The sequence below is a fragment of the Rhincodon typus genome, chromosome 14 (genome assembly GCF_021869965.1).
Source record: "Rhincodon typus isolate 14 chromosome 14, sRhiTyp1.1, whole genome shotgun sequence".
NCBI lineage: Eukaryota > Metazoa > Chordata > Chondrichthyes > Orectolobiformes > Rhincodontidae > Rhincodon > Rhincodon typus.
In genome coordinates, this window is record NC_063345.1 from 64708197 (window position 1) to 64720829 (window position 12633).

The window sequence follows — 12633 nt, forward strand, 5'->3', positions numbered from 1 at the left end:
TCTCTGCTCCTATGATGCTGCTTGGCCTGCTGTGTTCATCCAGCCCTGCACCTTGTTGTCTCGGATTCTCCAGCATCTGCAGTTCCTACTATCTCAGTTGGAAATCAATTCAGGTGGTTATAATGCATAAGAATGGGGAGGAATTATAGACTATTAGTTAGCTGAAAGCTGAAAGGAAAATAATGGAAATTGCTCAAAGGGACAAGAGATGTGTTCCCACCTGAATAGTGTAAAATTTAACAAATAATTCCAGAATCACTTTAACCACCAATCAGATGTTAGAAATGATTTATTTTCACCAAAAGTCATTGACCCCAGAACAAACTACTGGCATGAGAGAATGGATTCCCTGCTGTCCTTTAACAGTTGCTGAGAGAAGACGACATATCCATTTCAAGCAGGTGTGTAGCAGCTGACAACAAGAGGGTCAATGAATTGTCAGAGCATTGCTGAATAAAAGACATTTTATTTAAGCTTTTAATCTTGCACAGATTAAGACAATTCGCAAGAAGTAACAATGTAAAATGAAAACAATTTCATAATGTACGAGAAAGGAGTACTGATTGGTTGGGCAATTGGATTCTGACTGATGAAGACATTTCCCTGAGAAACACACCTGAGAATGGTTGTATTGTACTTTGTTGAATTGAAACAGCTGCAGTGTGTGTACATGTTCTTTCTGTCTGCACATCAAAAGGTTTGTATATCAATATTTGTAGCTTCCTGTATGTGCATATGCCACACTGAGTCCAAATGACAATCTGAAATTGGTTGTCAGCATAATTCTTTGCATACTCAGAATTATTTAGAAAATGGTGTCATATACATTCATGTAAAGCCATCCTGCGTGATAATGTTACCCCTGATCCCTATGTCCATTCTTCCACTTCACGCTTGATAGAAACAATGAACTCCATAGTGACAAATGATTGCATTAAAAGTAGCTTTTAAAAAGGCCAGTCATTTCTTGATGAGTTTCTAAATGTTAAAAAAAAAATATTTTGACCATAGGCCAATAAAAGTGACAATCATATACTCTCCCTACGCTAACTTTTCTGCATCGGGCTGCAGTGTTCCAGAGAAGCTCAGCACAAGTTGAAAGAACACCATCTTATTTTCCAGTTGGGGGCCCTGCAGCTTCAGGACTCAATGGTGAGTTCAATCATTTTACGGGCCTGAACAACTCCTTCCATGTCTTCCCCCCACTTCCCCCCACCAACACGCTGGTCCTGTCATGACATAGGTTGCTTTTAACACAATTAATTTTCTCCCACTCACAGCCCTTATTATCAATTATCTTTTTTTTGAGGGACCTTTTCTGAAGAAGGATCCAGACCTGAAACATCAGCTTTTCTGCTCCTCTGATGCTGCTTGGCCTGCTGTGTTCATCCAGCTCTACACCTTGTTATCTTTTTTTCATTCTGCCTTACTATCAACAATGACTTTCTACCTCTTCTTTCCCTCTCTCTCTTTCAGGGCTCTACCTCCATCTATCAGCTCACTCCTTTTCCCCCACCCTATGTCATCCAGATAAGTACCATTTTTCGCAGTTCTGAAGAAGGGCCAATGGATTCAAAACATTAACACCTGTTCTCTCTCCATAAATGCTGCCAGACATGTTGAGTTTCTCCTGCAATTTCTGTTTTTGACCCACTTTTCACTACTGGGTTTGTTGTTTCTACTCAGTGTACAGTCGGTAAAGTGAAGGTACCAGAGGGCTGCCCTCTCATCAGGGAGACAGAGACAACTGGTGGCAATTTAACCTGAAGGTCACTGTGCCTCAGGTGAGGGGCAAGGTTGAGAAGGTGGGACTTTCATGGTAACATATGCCAGTACTGGAATTTAACCCATGCTGTTGGCATCATTTTACATTGCAAACCAGCCATCTAGAAACAGCTGAGCTAATTGATTGGGTAAATGGGTGTGAGTGACACAACTTTGCATAAGGGACCAACAGGGTTGGTGGGAGGAGAGGCACACATTTGGGTGACATGAGGAGGATAATTTGAATTTATTTTCCAGGAGCTTCCTTCAGACTATGGTTCATACCATGCTGCCTTGAATCCATGAAGATTTCAGAGGACTGGGACTTGTCTCTCATTACAATGGAGCCATCCAGGATCGGAATGCTAAATATCCAATACCCTGGAATTTAATGGGCCTAAAATTCACTTACATGCAAAAATCGCAGGCTTTCTTCTTAAGAGTTAAGGTGCTTTTCTTTGAATAAACAGCATCAATTGCTAATCATCACAATTTATACAATTTCCCTAGGATGACAGTTGAAAATTGGGGAGCTTCCAAGAAATTCTGTTTCATGAACTTTGAGGGACAGCAAGGCATTTCCTTACCTGCCACAAGGTGGAGCCCTCAGCTTGGACAACTCTCGCTGTGGCCATGATGGGGATCCATATAACACAGAAGATGATCAGACACCAGCCCACTGCGATTGCCCAGATGGGGTATTCAAGGTCCATATGTTGGAGGGGTAAATGTTGCCAAGGACCATATTAAGATTCCCTTAATGAAATTAAGGCACAAAACAAGATGAGAAATAATGAGGAGAAAAGCTTGAGTCTATAAGACAATATTGTTGGTCAGACGGATGGGCTGAACAGTGGTAAATGGAATTTAATCCAGAAAATTTTGAAGTGATGCTGTTTGGAAGAACAAGGGTGTGCATGTTGAATGGTCAGACTTTAGGAAATACAGAGCATCAGCAGAACCGTAGAAGCCCTAGAGTGCGGAAGAAGGCCATTTGGCACATTGGGTCTACACTGACCCTTTGAAGAGCATTCCACCCAGACCAACCTTTCTCCCCTTTCCCTGTATTTCCCATGGCTATTCCACCTAGCCTGCACATCCCTATAGGGCATTTTAAGCATGGCCAATCCACCTGCACATATTTTCACTGTGGGAGGAAACTACAGCACCAGGAGGAAACCCACACGACATGGGGGAGAATGTGCAAACTCCACACAGTCGCCCAAGGTTAGAATTGAACCCGGGGTCCTGGCACTGTGGAGGAAGCAGTGTTAACCACTGAGCCACCATGCCACCCCATGGCATGCATGTCTATAGATATTTGAAAGTAGCAGGACAGGTAGCTGAGGTAGATCAGAAATGGGATACTTGTTTTTAATTACTTAAGACGTAGAATAAAAGAGTAGGGAGGTTATGATGAGGCTGTATATAATGTTAGTTAGACCACAGCTGATCATCACAGTATAGGAAGAATATGATTGCTCTGGAGAGGGTGCAGAAGAGATTCACCAGAATGTCGTCTGGGCTGGATCGATTCAGCTATGAATATTTCTTAGAGCAGAAAAGGCTGTTTGAGGTATGCAAAGATCTGACGGCCAAAGACAGGATAGATAGGGTGAAACATTTCCCCTTAGTAGAGGGGTCAATAACCAATGGGTGCAGCTTTAAGGTAAGCAGCAGGAAGCTTAGAGGGGATTTGAGGACTAGGTCTTTCCTCCAAAAGGGGTAAGTATCTGCAACTAATGTCATAAAAGGGTGATAGAGGCAGGAACCCTCAAGACATTTAAGTACTATTTAGATGAACACCTGAAACACAACAGCATACAAGGCTGTAGGCCAAGTGCTAGTAAGTGTAATTAGAACAGATAGATGTTTGGTGGCCAGCACAGAAAAATGGGCTGAAGGATCTCTTTCCATAGTGTATAAACTGTATGGCTCTATAAGATCATCTGGGGAATGAATATTTCCAGCTAATATCATAAAACAATGTAACATCTCACTGCCAGCAGACACGGTGTGATCAGAATCCAACACACTGTCCACCACAGCCAGAAGAGCCAACTCCTTTCCCCAATCATCATCTCAATGTCCTTGATGAATCTATTTATCCCTGTGAACAACAGGAAAGCAGAGAGACACAATCACTCGCTTTGTCCTGTCTTCTGGGCAGCGAGGGATAACAGCGAGAGATGAAGACCCTCATCAATTAGCCTGAAATATTCTACAGCGGCACTTACTCCAATGCCCACTTACTGTAACTAACAAGAACAAGGCGATTTCATGGGCAGCACGGTGGCTCAGTGATTAACACTGCTGCTTCACAGCGCCAGGCAACCGGGTTTGATTTCAGCCTCGAGTGCCTGTCTGCGTGGAGTTGCACGTTCTCTCCGTGTCTGCGTGGGTTTCCTCCAGGTGCTCCGGTTTCCTCCCACAGTCCATAGATGTGCAGGTTAGGTGCGTTGGCCATGCTAAATTGCTCATAGCGTGTAGGGTGGGAAATGCAGGGATAGGGTAGGGGGCAGGTCTGGGTGGGATGCTCTTCAGCGGGGTCAGTGTGGACTCGATGGACCAGTTGGCTGGCTTCCACACTGTAGGGATTCTATGACAATACAATTAATCCAGAGATGGTAGGAACTGCAGATGCAATTATAAATACAATTAATCCAGCGCTTCTGTGTGTTTCATATTGACATTTGGAAATTACTGGGGATAAATTTTAGGAAAGCATTTGAACTCCCACGTCCTCAGCAATGACAGACTATCTACAGTATATCAATTAATTAATTTATCCTTATTCTTCTGAAGATCCATGTAATTTGATTTTTAAGAGAATGTTTATCTCTTTCATTTACTTTCAGTGCTTTGCCCTTGGCACTTACCATACACCCAGCTTCGACCAATAAGTTACAGAGTAGTAACTATATGGAGTCTTCATCCAGCACCGAAGTGATCGACTAAATTGATCCAGTAAATCCCAGCCTGAAAAGAAATTAAATATTTGAAAATGTGCTGCACCTGAACAGTATAAAGCTCTCCATTCAAAATCAACAATGTCTAGGAGACATTTTTGTTCAGCAAACTCCAACTTGATGAAACTATTTCACTGCTATCTCTCTGGTCCACTGTAACCAGAATAAAAAAAATACAAGTGAAAGAGATTCCCATTTAGCTGTTGCTCTTTGAGGTATTTGTACACCCGGGAACTCTGATCCTCCACTTTCTACCTGAAATTGATTGACAATGGCCCATTACCATGGTGACATGGATAGATGTAGCAATAAGTTTAGTCATCAGTTGCCCCTCGATTTGAGGATGATGTCTACTAAGGGTCATGAGTTTCTGCCATGGGTTTTACTGTTAACTAAAAAGATTGCTACTTGGCAATGTCTAAAGGTCACATCATAATTATGGTCGAGGGAGGCATTCAGTGCGTCCTGATTTAACAGAGCTTGCCAACAACCGAAAATTGCAGTGTCATCACCTCTTCAATAATTTTAAGGTTTTAGTCTCCATTATTCAATTAATAAATTAATTCCACATGTAGATCATCATTTGTGATGTTGAAAAATTTCTAAACATTCCTGAATCATGTTTGGAGTTTGTAAACAACAATCCATTGAACAGGGGGATGAAGAAAATGTGGTGAACTTTCTGAAGAAGGGCCTAGGCCCGAAACGTCAGCCTTCCTGCTCCTCTGATGCTGCTTGGCCTGCTGTGTTCATCCAGCTCTACACCTTGTTATCTCAGATTCTCCAGCATCTGCAGTTCCTACTATCGCTGAAGCCTATATCAACAGAATTGATTTCAAACCATGTGACACAATGTAAATCTGCTTCACAGTTACAAACCTGAGTTCCATCTCTTTAACCAGACTCTGTATTTATAACAGCAGATAGGGAAGGATTAGTCAGTCCCACATCATTATTGCACCATATGATATAACTGGAAAAACAGCAAGGACCAAGCAAAGCAGGACAAAGTGTCTTCCTTCATTCTTTCATCCTCATCTATGCCTGATTGTGAAAGGTTATAACAAGCACTGCACGTGAAAAGGCAACAAATTATGAAAGGATAACATACCTGTGTAACATAGATAAATCCAAGGAAATAAAACAACATGCACACACCAGTTGTCAAATAAAGCCGCTTTGATCGTAGAAACAAAGGGAACTGGTCAGCAGGGTTGTTATGATTGTTTCTGTGAAAAGAAAATGCTAAAGGAGATCAGGAATTCATCATGGTCTTAGTAGACCCACCACTGGAGAAATCAAAGCCCTGCAGCCCAAAGTGCTGCTGGCTACTGTATCCATATTTCCACACTCTGAAATGTTGAAGGAACTTGGTCAAGCTGTTGGCCCTTTGCAGGATTATAAACAAAGTGTCACTGCAAAGGGGTCTTAATTGATGCTTCTGACAAGAACAAAGGAAACTGATAATCCAGCCATTGTGGAGAAGCTTCCAAAGTTCATGGTATTGCCTTTTATGCTGTGGCTTGAAGATTCTTCGGTGAGCTGCCCTGAGGCTAAAATGGAGAGAAGGCCAAAATATCAAGAGTTTGGGGGCATTGCATTCTTCCTTCCAGGACATTAGTGGACCTGAGAGCAGTGGATGATTTAATTACAATATTTTTTTCTTGGGATTTTAATAACACAGAAGAAAAAATCGGTAAGATTGGCGAAAGGAAAAGAATAGAAAGGGATTTTTGGAACGTCTATGAGATGGTCCTTTTTATTTTGGAGTAGCAGAGCCCACAAAAGAATAGGCAGTTTTGGATTTAGTGATGAGTAATGAGGCAGACTTGATTAGGAAGCTTAATGTGAAGGAACTGTTAGGGGATAGTGACCACAATATGATAGAATTCATCCTGCAGTTTGAGAAGGAAGATACTGGATAAATGTAATGGCATTAAATTGAGTAAAGGGAACGACAAAGACAGGAAGGAGGAGCTGGCCAGAGTTGATCGGAAGGGAAGCCTAGCAGGAAAGACAGTGGAGCAGCAATGGCAGAAGTTTCTGGAGGTAATTTGGGAGGCACAGCAGAAATTCATCCCCAGGAAGAAGAAACATACTAAGCGAAGGTTGAGGCAACCATGGCTGACAAGGGAAGTCGGGATAGCATAAAAGTGAAAGATTAGTGGGAAGTCAGAGCATTGGGAAGACTTTAAAAATCAACAGAGGACAACTAAAAAAGCAATAAGATGGAAGAAGATGAAATATGATGAAAAGCTAGTTAGTTGTATATAAAGATTGCAAGAGTATTTTTAGATATATGAAACATAAGAGAGACATAAGAGTGGATATTCGACAGCTGGAAAATGAGGCTAGAGAAGTAGAAATGGGGAACGAAGACACCAGTAGTATATCAGAACTTCAAGAGAGTCAGGGGTCAGAGGTCAGTGTAATGGCAATCACTAAGGAGAAGGTGCTGTGGAAAGGTTGAAAATTGGATAAATCATCGGGACCAGTTGGATATACCCCAGAGATAGCTGAGGAGATTGTAGAGGCAGTTGTGGTGATCTTTCAGGAATTACTGGGGTCAGGGAGGGTCTTGGAAGACTGCAGAATGGCCAATATAACACTCCTGTTTAAAAAGGGAGGGAGGCAGAAGATTGTAGGTCAGTTACCCTGACCTTGGTCATTTGTAAGATTTTAGAGGCCATTATATAGGAAGACACTGTGGAGCACTTGGAAGTGTATGGTAAGATAGGGCTGAGTCAGCCCAGCTTCAAGGGAAGGTAATAGACAAATCTGTTAGAATTCTTTGTGGAGGTAATGAGCAAGTTAGACAAAGAAGAGCCAGTGGATGCGATCTATTTGATTTTCCAGAAGGCCTTTGACAAGGATGCTGCCAAATAAAATAAGAACCCATAATGTTAGGAGCAATGTACTGGCATGGAAATAGGATTATCTGACTGGCAGAAGGCAGAGAGTGGGAATAAAGCGGCCTTTTTCAGGATGGCAGTCGGTGACTAGTGGAATTCCACAGGGGTCAGTGATGGGACCACAACTATTCATGTTATACATTAACAATTTGAACAAAGAAATTGAGGGCGTTGTTGCTAAGTGCTCAGATGACACAAAGATAGGCAAAGGGAAAGAGAGTGTTGAGGATTTGGATAGGCTGCAGAAAGACTTGGACAAGGTTGGAGATTAGTTAAAGAAGTGGCAGATGGAATACAATGTTGCAAAGTGTAAAGTAATGCACTTTGGTAGGAAGAATAGAGGTGCCAGCTATTTTATAAATGGGGAAATGCTTTGGAAATCTGAAGCACAAAGGGACTTGGGAGTCCTGGTTCAGGATTCTCTTAAGGTTAACATGCAGGGCATCAATATGGTGAATGGCAGGTGTCTTTTCGCTAGGGTGGGTGATTTCAAGACTAGAGGGCATATTTTTATGGTGAGAGGACATGAGGGCAACTTTTTTTAAACAGAGAGTGTATGGAATGAACCACTAAAAAGAAGCAGCGGATGTGGGTACAGTCACAAAATTTAAAAGACATTGAGGTTCTTGGGTAGATTTGTAGCTCGGGTTGTGGATGCTGTGGTTGGTTTGCTCGCTGAGCTGGTTCATTCATCCGCAGACGTTTCATTACCCTGCTGGGTAACATCATCAGTGCAACCTCCACTGAACCGCTGTTGTGTTTTCCAACCTGGTATTTAAACTGTGGGGTCCATTGGATTTGATTACCTCATTTCCGGTTTTTCTTCGCAGTGGAGTATATACAGGATCTAGTTCTATGTGTTTGTTGATGGCCTTCTTGGTGGAGAACCAGGCCCATAGGCATTCCCGTGCTTGTCTCTGTTTGATCTGTCCTAGGATCCTGGTGTTGTCCCAATCAAACTGGTAGTTCATGTAAATGGAGATGAGTCAGTGTTGGTCGTGTCTTTTTGTTGCCAGTTGGTGTTCATGTATCCTTGTGGCCAATTTTCTTCCTGCCTGTCCAATGTAATGTTTGTTGCAGTCCTTGCATGGAATTTTGTATATTGCGTTGGTTCGGTCCATAGTGGGTAAGCAGTCTTTGGTTTGAGTTAGCAGTTGGCATAGGGTTGATGTGGGTTTGTGAGCTATTCTGATAGCCAATGGTTGTAGGAGTCTTGTGGTCAGTTCAGATATGTTCAAGATTAGATGAGTGTGTTAGAGTGTGCAGTATCTTCCTGTTGTTGTTTGTGTGATAGACATCATTGGATCCAGTTGTTTGAGTATCCATTGTCCTTAAATACTTGGTGGAAATACTCTTTTTTTGTTGGCGTAGTTCCGGGTTGCTACAGTGTGTTGTTGCTCATTTAAATAGTGTTTTCATGCAACTTCATTTGTGGGTGTTGGGGTGCTTACTGGAAAAGACATTTGGATAAGTTCATGAGTAGGAAAGGTTGGAGGGTTATGGGCCAAATGCAGGCAGGTGGGACTAGTTACTTTGGAAACATAGTCGGTATGGACGAGTTGGACCAAACTATCTGTTTCCGTGCTGTATGACTCTAAACTCCGCAGGAGTGTGGAGGTTGCCGGGGGTCACTGTTTGAAGGTTCAGTTGGCAGTTAGGAAGGAAAATGCAATGTTAGCATTCATTTCAAGAGGTCTAGAATACAAGAGCACAGATGTACAGCTGAGGCTGCATAAGGCTCTGATCAGAGCATTTAGAATATTGTGAGCAGTTTTAGGCCCCATATCTGAAGAAGAACGTGCCGACCTTGGGGTCTTAGAGGGAGTTCAGAGGAGGTTCACAAGAATGATCACAGGGATGAAGGGCTTGTCATATGAAGAGTAGTTGAGGGCTCTGGGTCTGTACTTGATGGAGTTTAGAAGGATGAGGAAGGATCGCATTAAAACTTACAGAATACTGAGATGCCTGAATAGAGTGGACATGGAGAAGATGTTTCCACTCGTAGGAGAGACTTGGACCTGAGGGCATCATCTCAGAGTGAAGGACTACACTTTGGAACTGAGTTGAGGAATTTCTGCAATCAGAGGATGACTAATCTCTGGAACTCATTGTCACAAGAGTGCTGTAAAGGCCAAGACGTTGAGTGTATTTAAGACATAGATAGGTAGGTTCTTGATTAGTAAGGCAATCAAGGGTTACAGGGAGAAATTAGGAGAATGAAGTGGAGAAACTTAATCAGTCATGATCAAATGGCAGAGAAGACATGGATGGGCTGAATGACCTAGTTCTGCTCCTACATCTTATCATATGGTCTTATGAGACATACTGGTCTGACTCAACTTGCAGACTTCAAAATGGAGCGACAGTACAACCAGTGCCTTCCATGCCATGTTGTTTTAATGAAACAACACCAGAAATTTCTGGAGAAACACAGCAGGTCTGGCAGCATCAGTAGACAAAAAGCGAAGTTAACATTTTGGGTCCAGTGACCCTCCTTCGGAAATCCTTTTCATTTTTCCTTAGTTCCTGAAAGGCAGTGAAAAAGAAAGTTTCTTGTTAGAATGTTGTACAAGCTGGAGAATTAAGTGGCACTGGGTGTGGCCGGGTGGGGCAGGATATTTCTGAGGCAGCGTGAAGGGGTGCTGATGGAGAGAGAGGTCGAGAACGTGCATATGGCGATGCATGGCACTGAGTGTGGATCTTAGAATGTGGAGAGAACAGCTGTCTGAGGGGCATTGTACATCACAGAGGTATCTCTGATCCTGGATGGATTGAAAACACAAAGGATGAATTTTCAGTTGGAATCCATGTGGGATGAGTCTGAACAGAGGCTGTCATTGAGGAGTGGGATGTGGCTGTGGAGGCAAGTTTTGGCAAATACCTGGTCAAATACCAGGAGTTAAAACAAAAGTAATAATGGTGAACGCGAAGAAAGATCAGAATAGAAATCCCATCAGAGAGAGGAGAAGAGCTTCTTCAAGGAGGTGGGTATACCTGGAAGAGATGTGGCATGTGTTTTTACTGTTTGTTTACCTTCTGGGAAACAGGATGAGGAGGAATATTACTCCACACAGAGATGGTCTTTGAATGCTTTCATGGTTTTACAAAACAATTATTGCCAAGAGTGGTGAGGCCATTATTGTTGAGAATGAACCTATCCAGTGGATGGCCTGCAGCTGAGGCTTTGACCCACGGATCTCCACCACTCAGGAACAGTGGCTATGATGAGGTGTCATTCCTCTCACCCTCATACTACCCCCTGCCAAACTATGCAACTCCAGCCTGCCTCATGGATGCCACCTGCAGTTACCTGCTGAGCTTTGGCCTCAAAAGATGGCCCATTTGCCATCAGGGAGATCTCAGTGTTGTTATCAATTCAAAAGACACTTACTTGCTGTCAATTAGCTACACATTGCTACAGAGAGGGGAGGTAACCAATGAGTAACCAGTCAAACTCTCCTTCTGGCAAGTTTTTTCCATGAGATCAGAAGGTTCTGACAGGCAATAGGATTAGATTAGACTGCAGTTAATTAGATAGAACTGGTACATCCATGATAGGCTGAATGGCCAACCTCTGTCATGCGGTTGGAATTATTCTGAGTAACACATTCTATCATTGATTATTGTAAAATCCACTTGGTCCACTAAGGTCATTTAGGGAGGGAAATCTGCCACCTTACCTGATCTGCCCTACATGTGTTTCCAGACCGATTGTAATGTTGTTGACTCTCAACCAACTTCTGAAATGGCCTAACAAGCCATGAAGTTCAAGGGAAATTAAGGTTAGACAAAAATTGCTGTCCTTGCTTCCAAATTCCCAGATTCCATGAAAGAATAAAAAGAATATATCATTGGCAATTTTGAAGGAGTAGAGTGTGAGATTTGCTACAGGCAGTGAGAAATAACAGAGTTGGGAAAAAAAGTCTGAAACACAAGAAATATTATGACTTTCACCCCATCACGCTAACTCTTAAGAAGAAAGTATTGTCTTCAAAATTGGATCAGTAGATCTTCTACCAGCTTAAACCCATTTTTTTCATAAACTGGAAGCAGCAATGTTGTATGGGTGTGCCAGTTTGTGAACATGAAAGACATGGTTTTCCTACTTGGCTGAGGAACATTTTGGGTTTTGCTATTGTTGCAGACTGTCCTACTTTGTTAATATACTTGTGTGGGAAACTATTTAATTCTTGTTTTTGATGAAACTGTTTCACTTTCTGTGCTTTTTCTGAAGGTGGGCAATTGTGTAACAAATAAAGCTCTCACTTTTAACAACTTGACACTTTGCTCCATGGCCCACATGACTTTTATAGTATGGTGCTTATCGTAATAGCTCCAATATTTTCTCACACATGCTGTGAGTTTTGAAAGCCAAGAATTGAATAGACTCTGCTGAACTCCAATGTACAATTTCATCTTCTCCTCTTAGGATTGATCTGTGTTCCAGACATCTGCTTTTCTCTCCTCCTGGACAATTTTCTCAAGAGTCAGGTCTTTCATGGACTGCAATAAATCTACAAAGATTCATTCACATTTCCTACAACAATTCTTAAAGGTCACCATAGACACATATGTCTAGTAATCTGCAGAGGTCATTTATTAGATCATTTTTGGATCTCACCAAATGTCAAACTCTATTTAAATCTTCAACTTGCAGGAACTTTATTTGTTCTGAGGTTAAAGTAATTGTCAAAAATGTTCAGTATCCCTCACTGTGCTATAACATGAACAGCTTTACTCCGAATACTTTAAAGAAGTGAATTTACGTGTTCAGCTTTTGATTTTGAAGTTATTCCATATTTTAGAAATTGTTTCTTCACAGGTGTCTAATTCTGTGCTCCTGGCAATATTATTTCCAATGTCATGTCTTCCAAATCTGATTCAATATTTTGCTGCTGAAGAGACTTTTATCTTGCACTGATAGCAGTTCGGCTGTTCTTTGCAGCAGTATTTTATAGCTTAAACTGTAGATTCTCATTTTCTTGCAG

At 42.0% G+C, this 12633-nt stretch overlaps 1 pseudogene; it reads right to left on the bottom strand.

Moving 5' to 3' along the window:
- The window catches only part of LOC109927867, a 91583-nt pseudogene that overhangs the window by 19853 nt on the left and 59097 nt on the right, over window positions 1–12633 (bottom strand).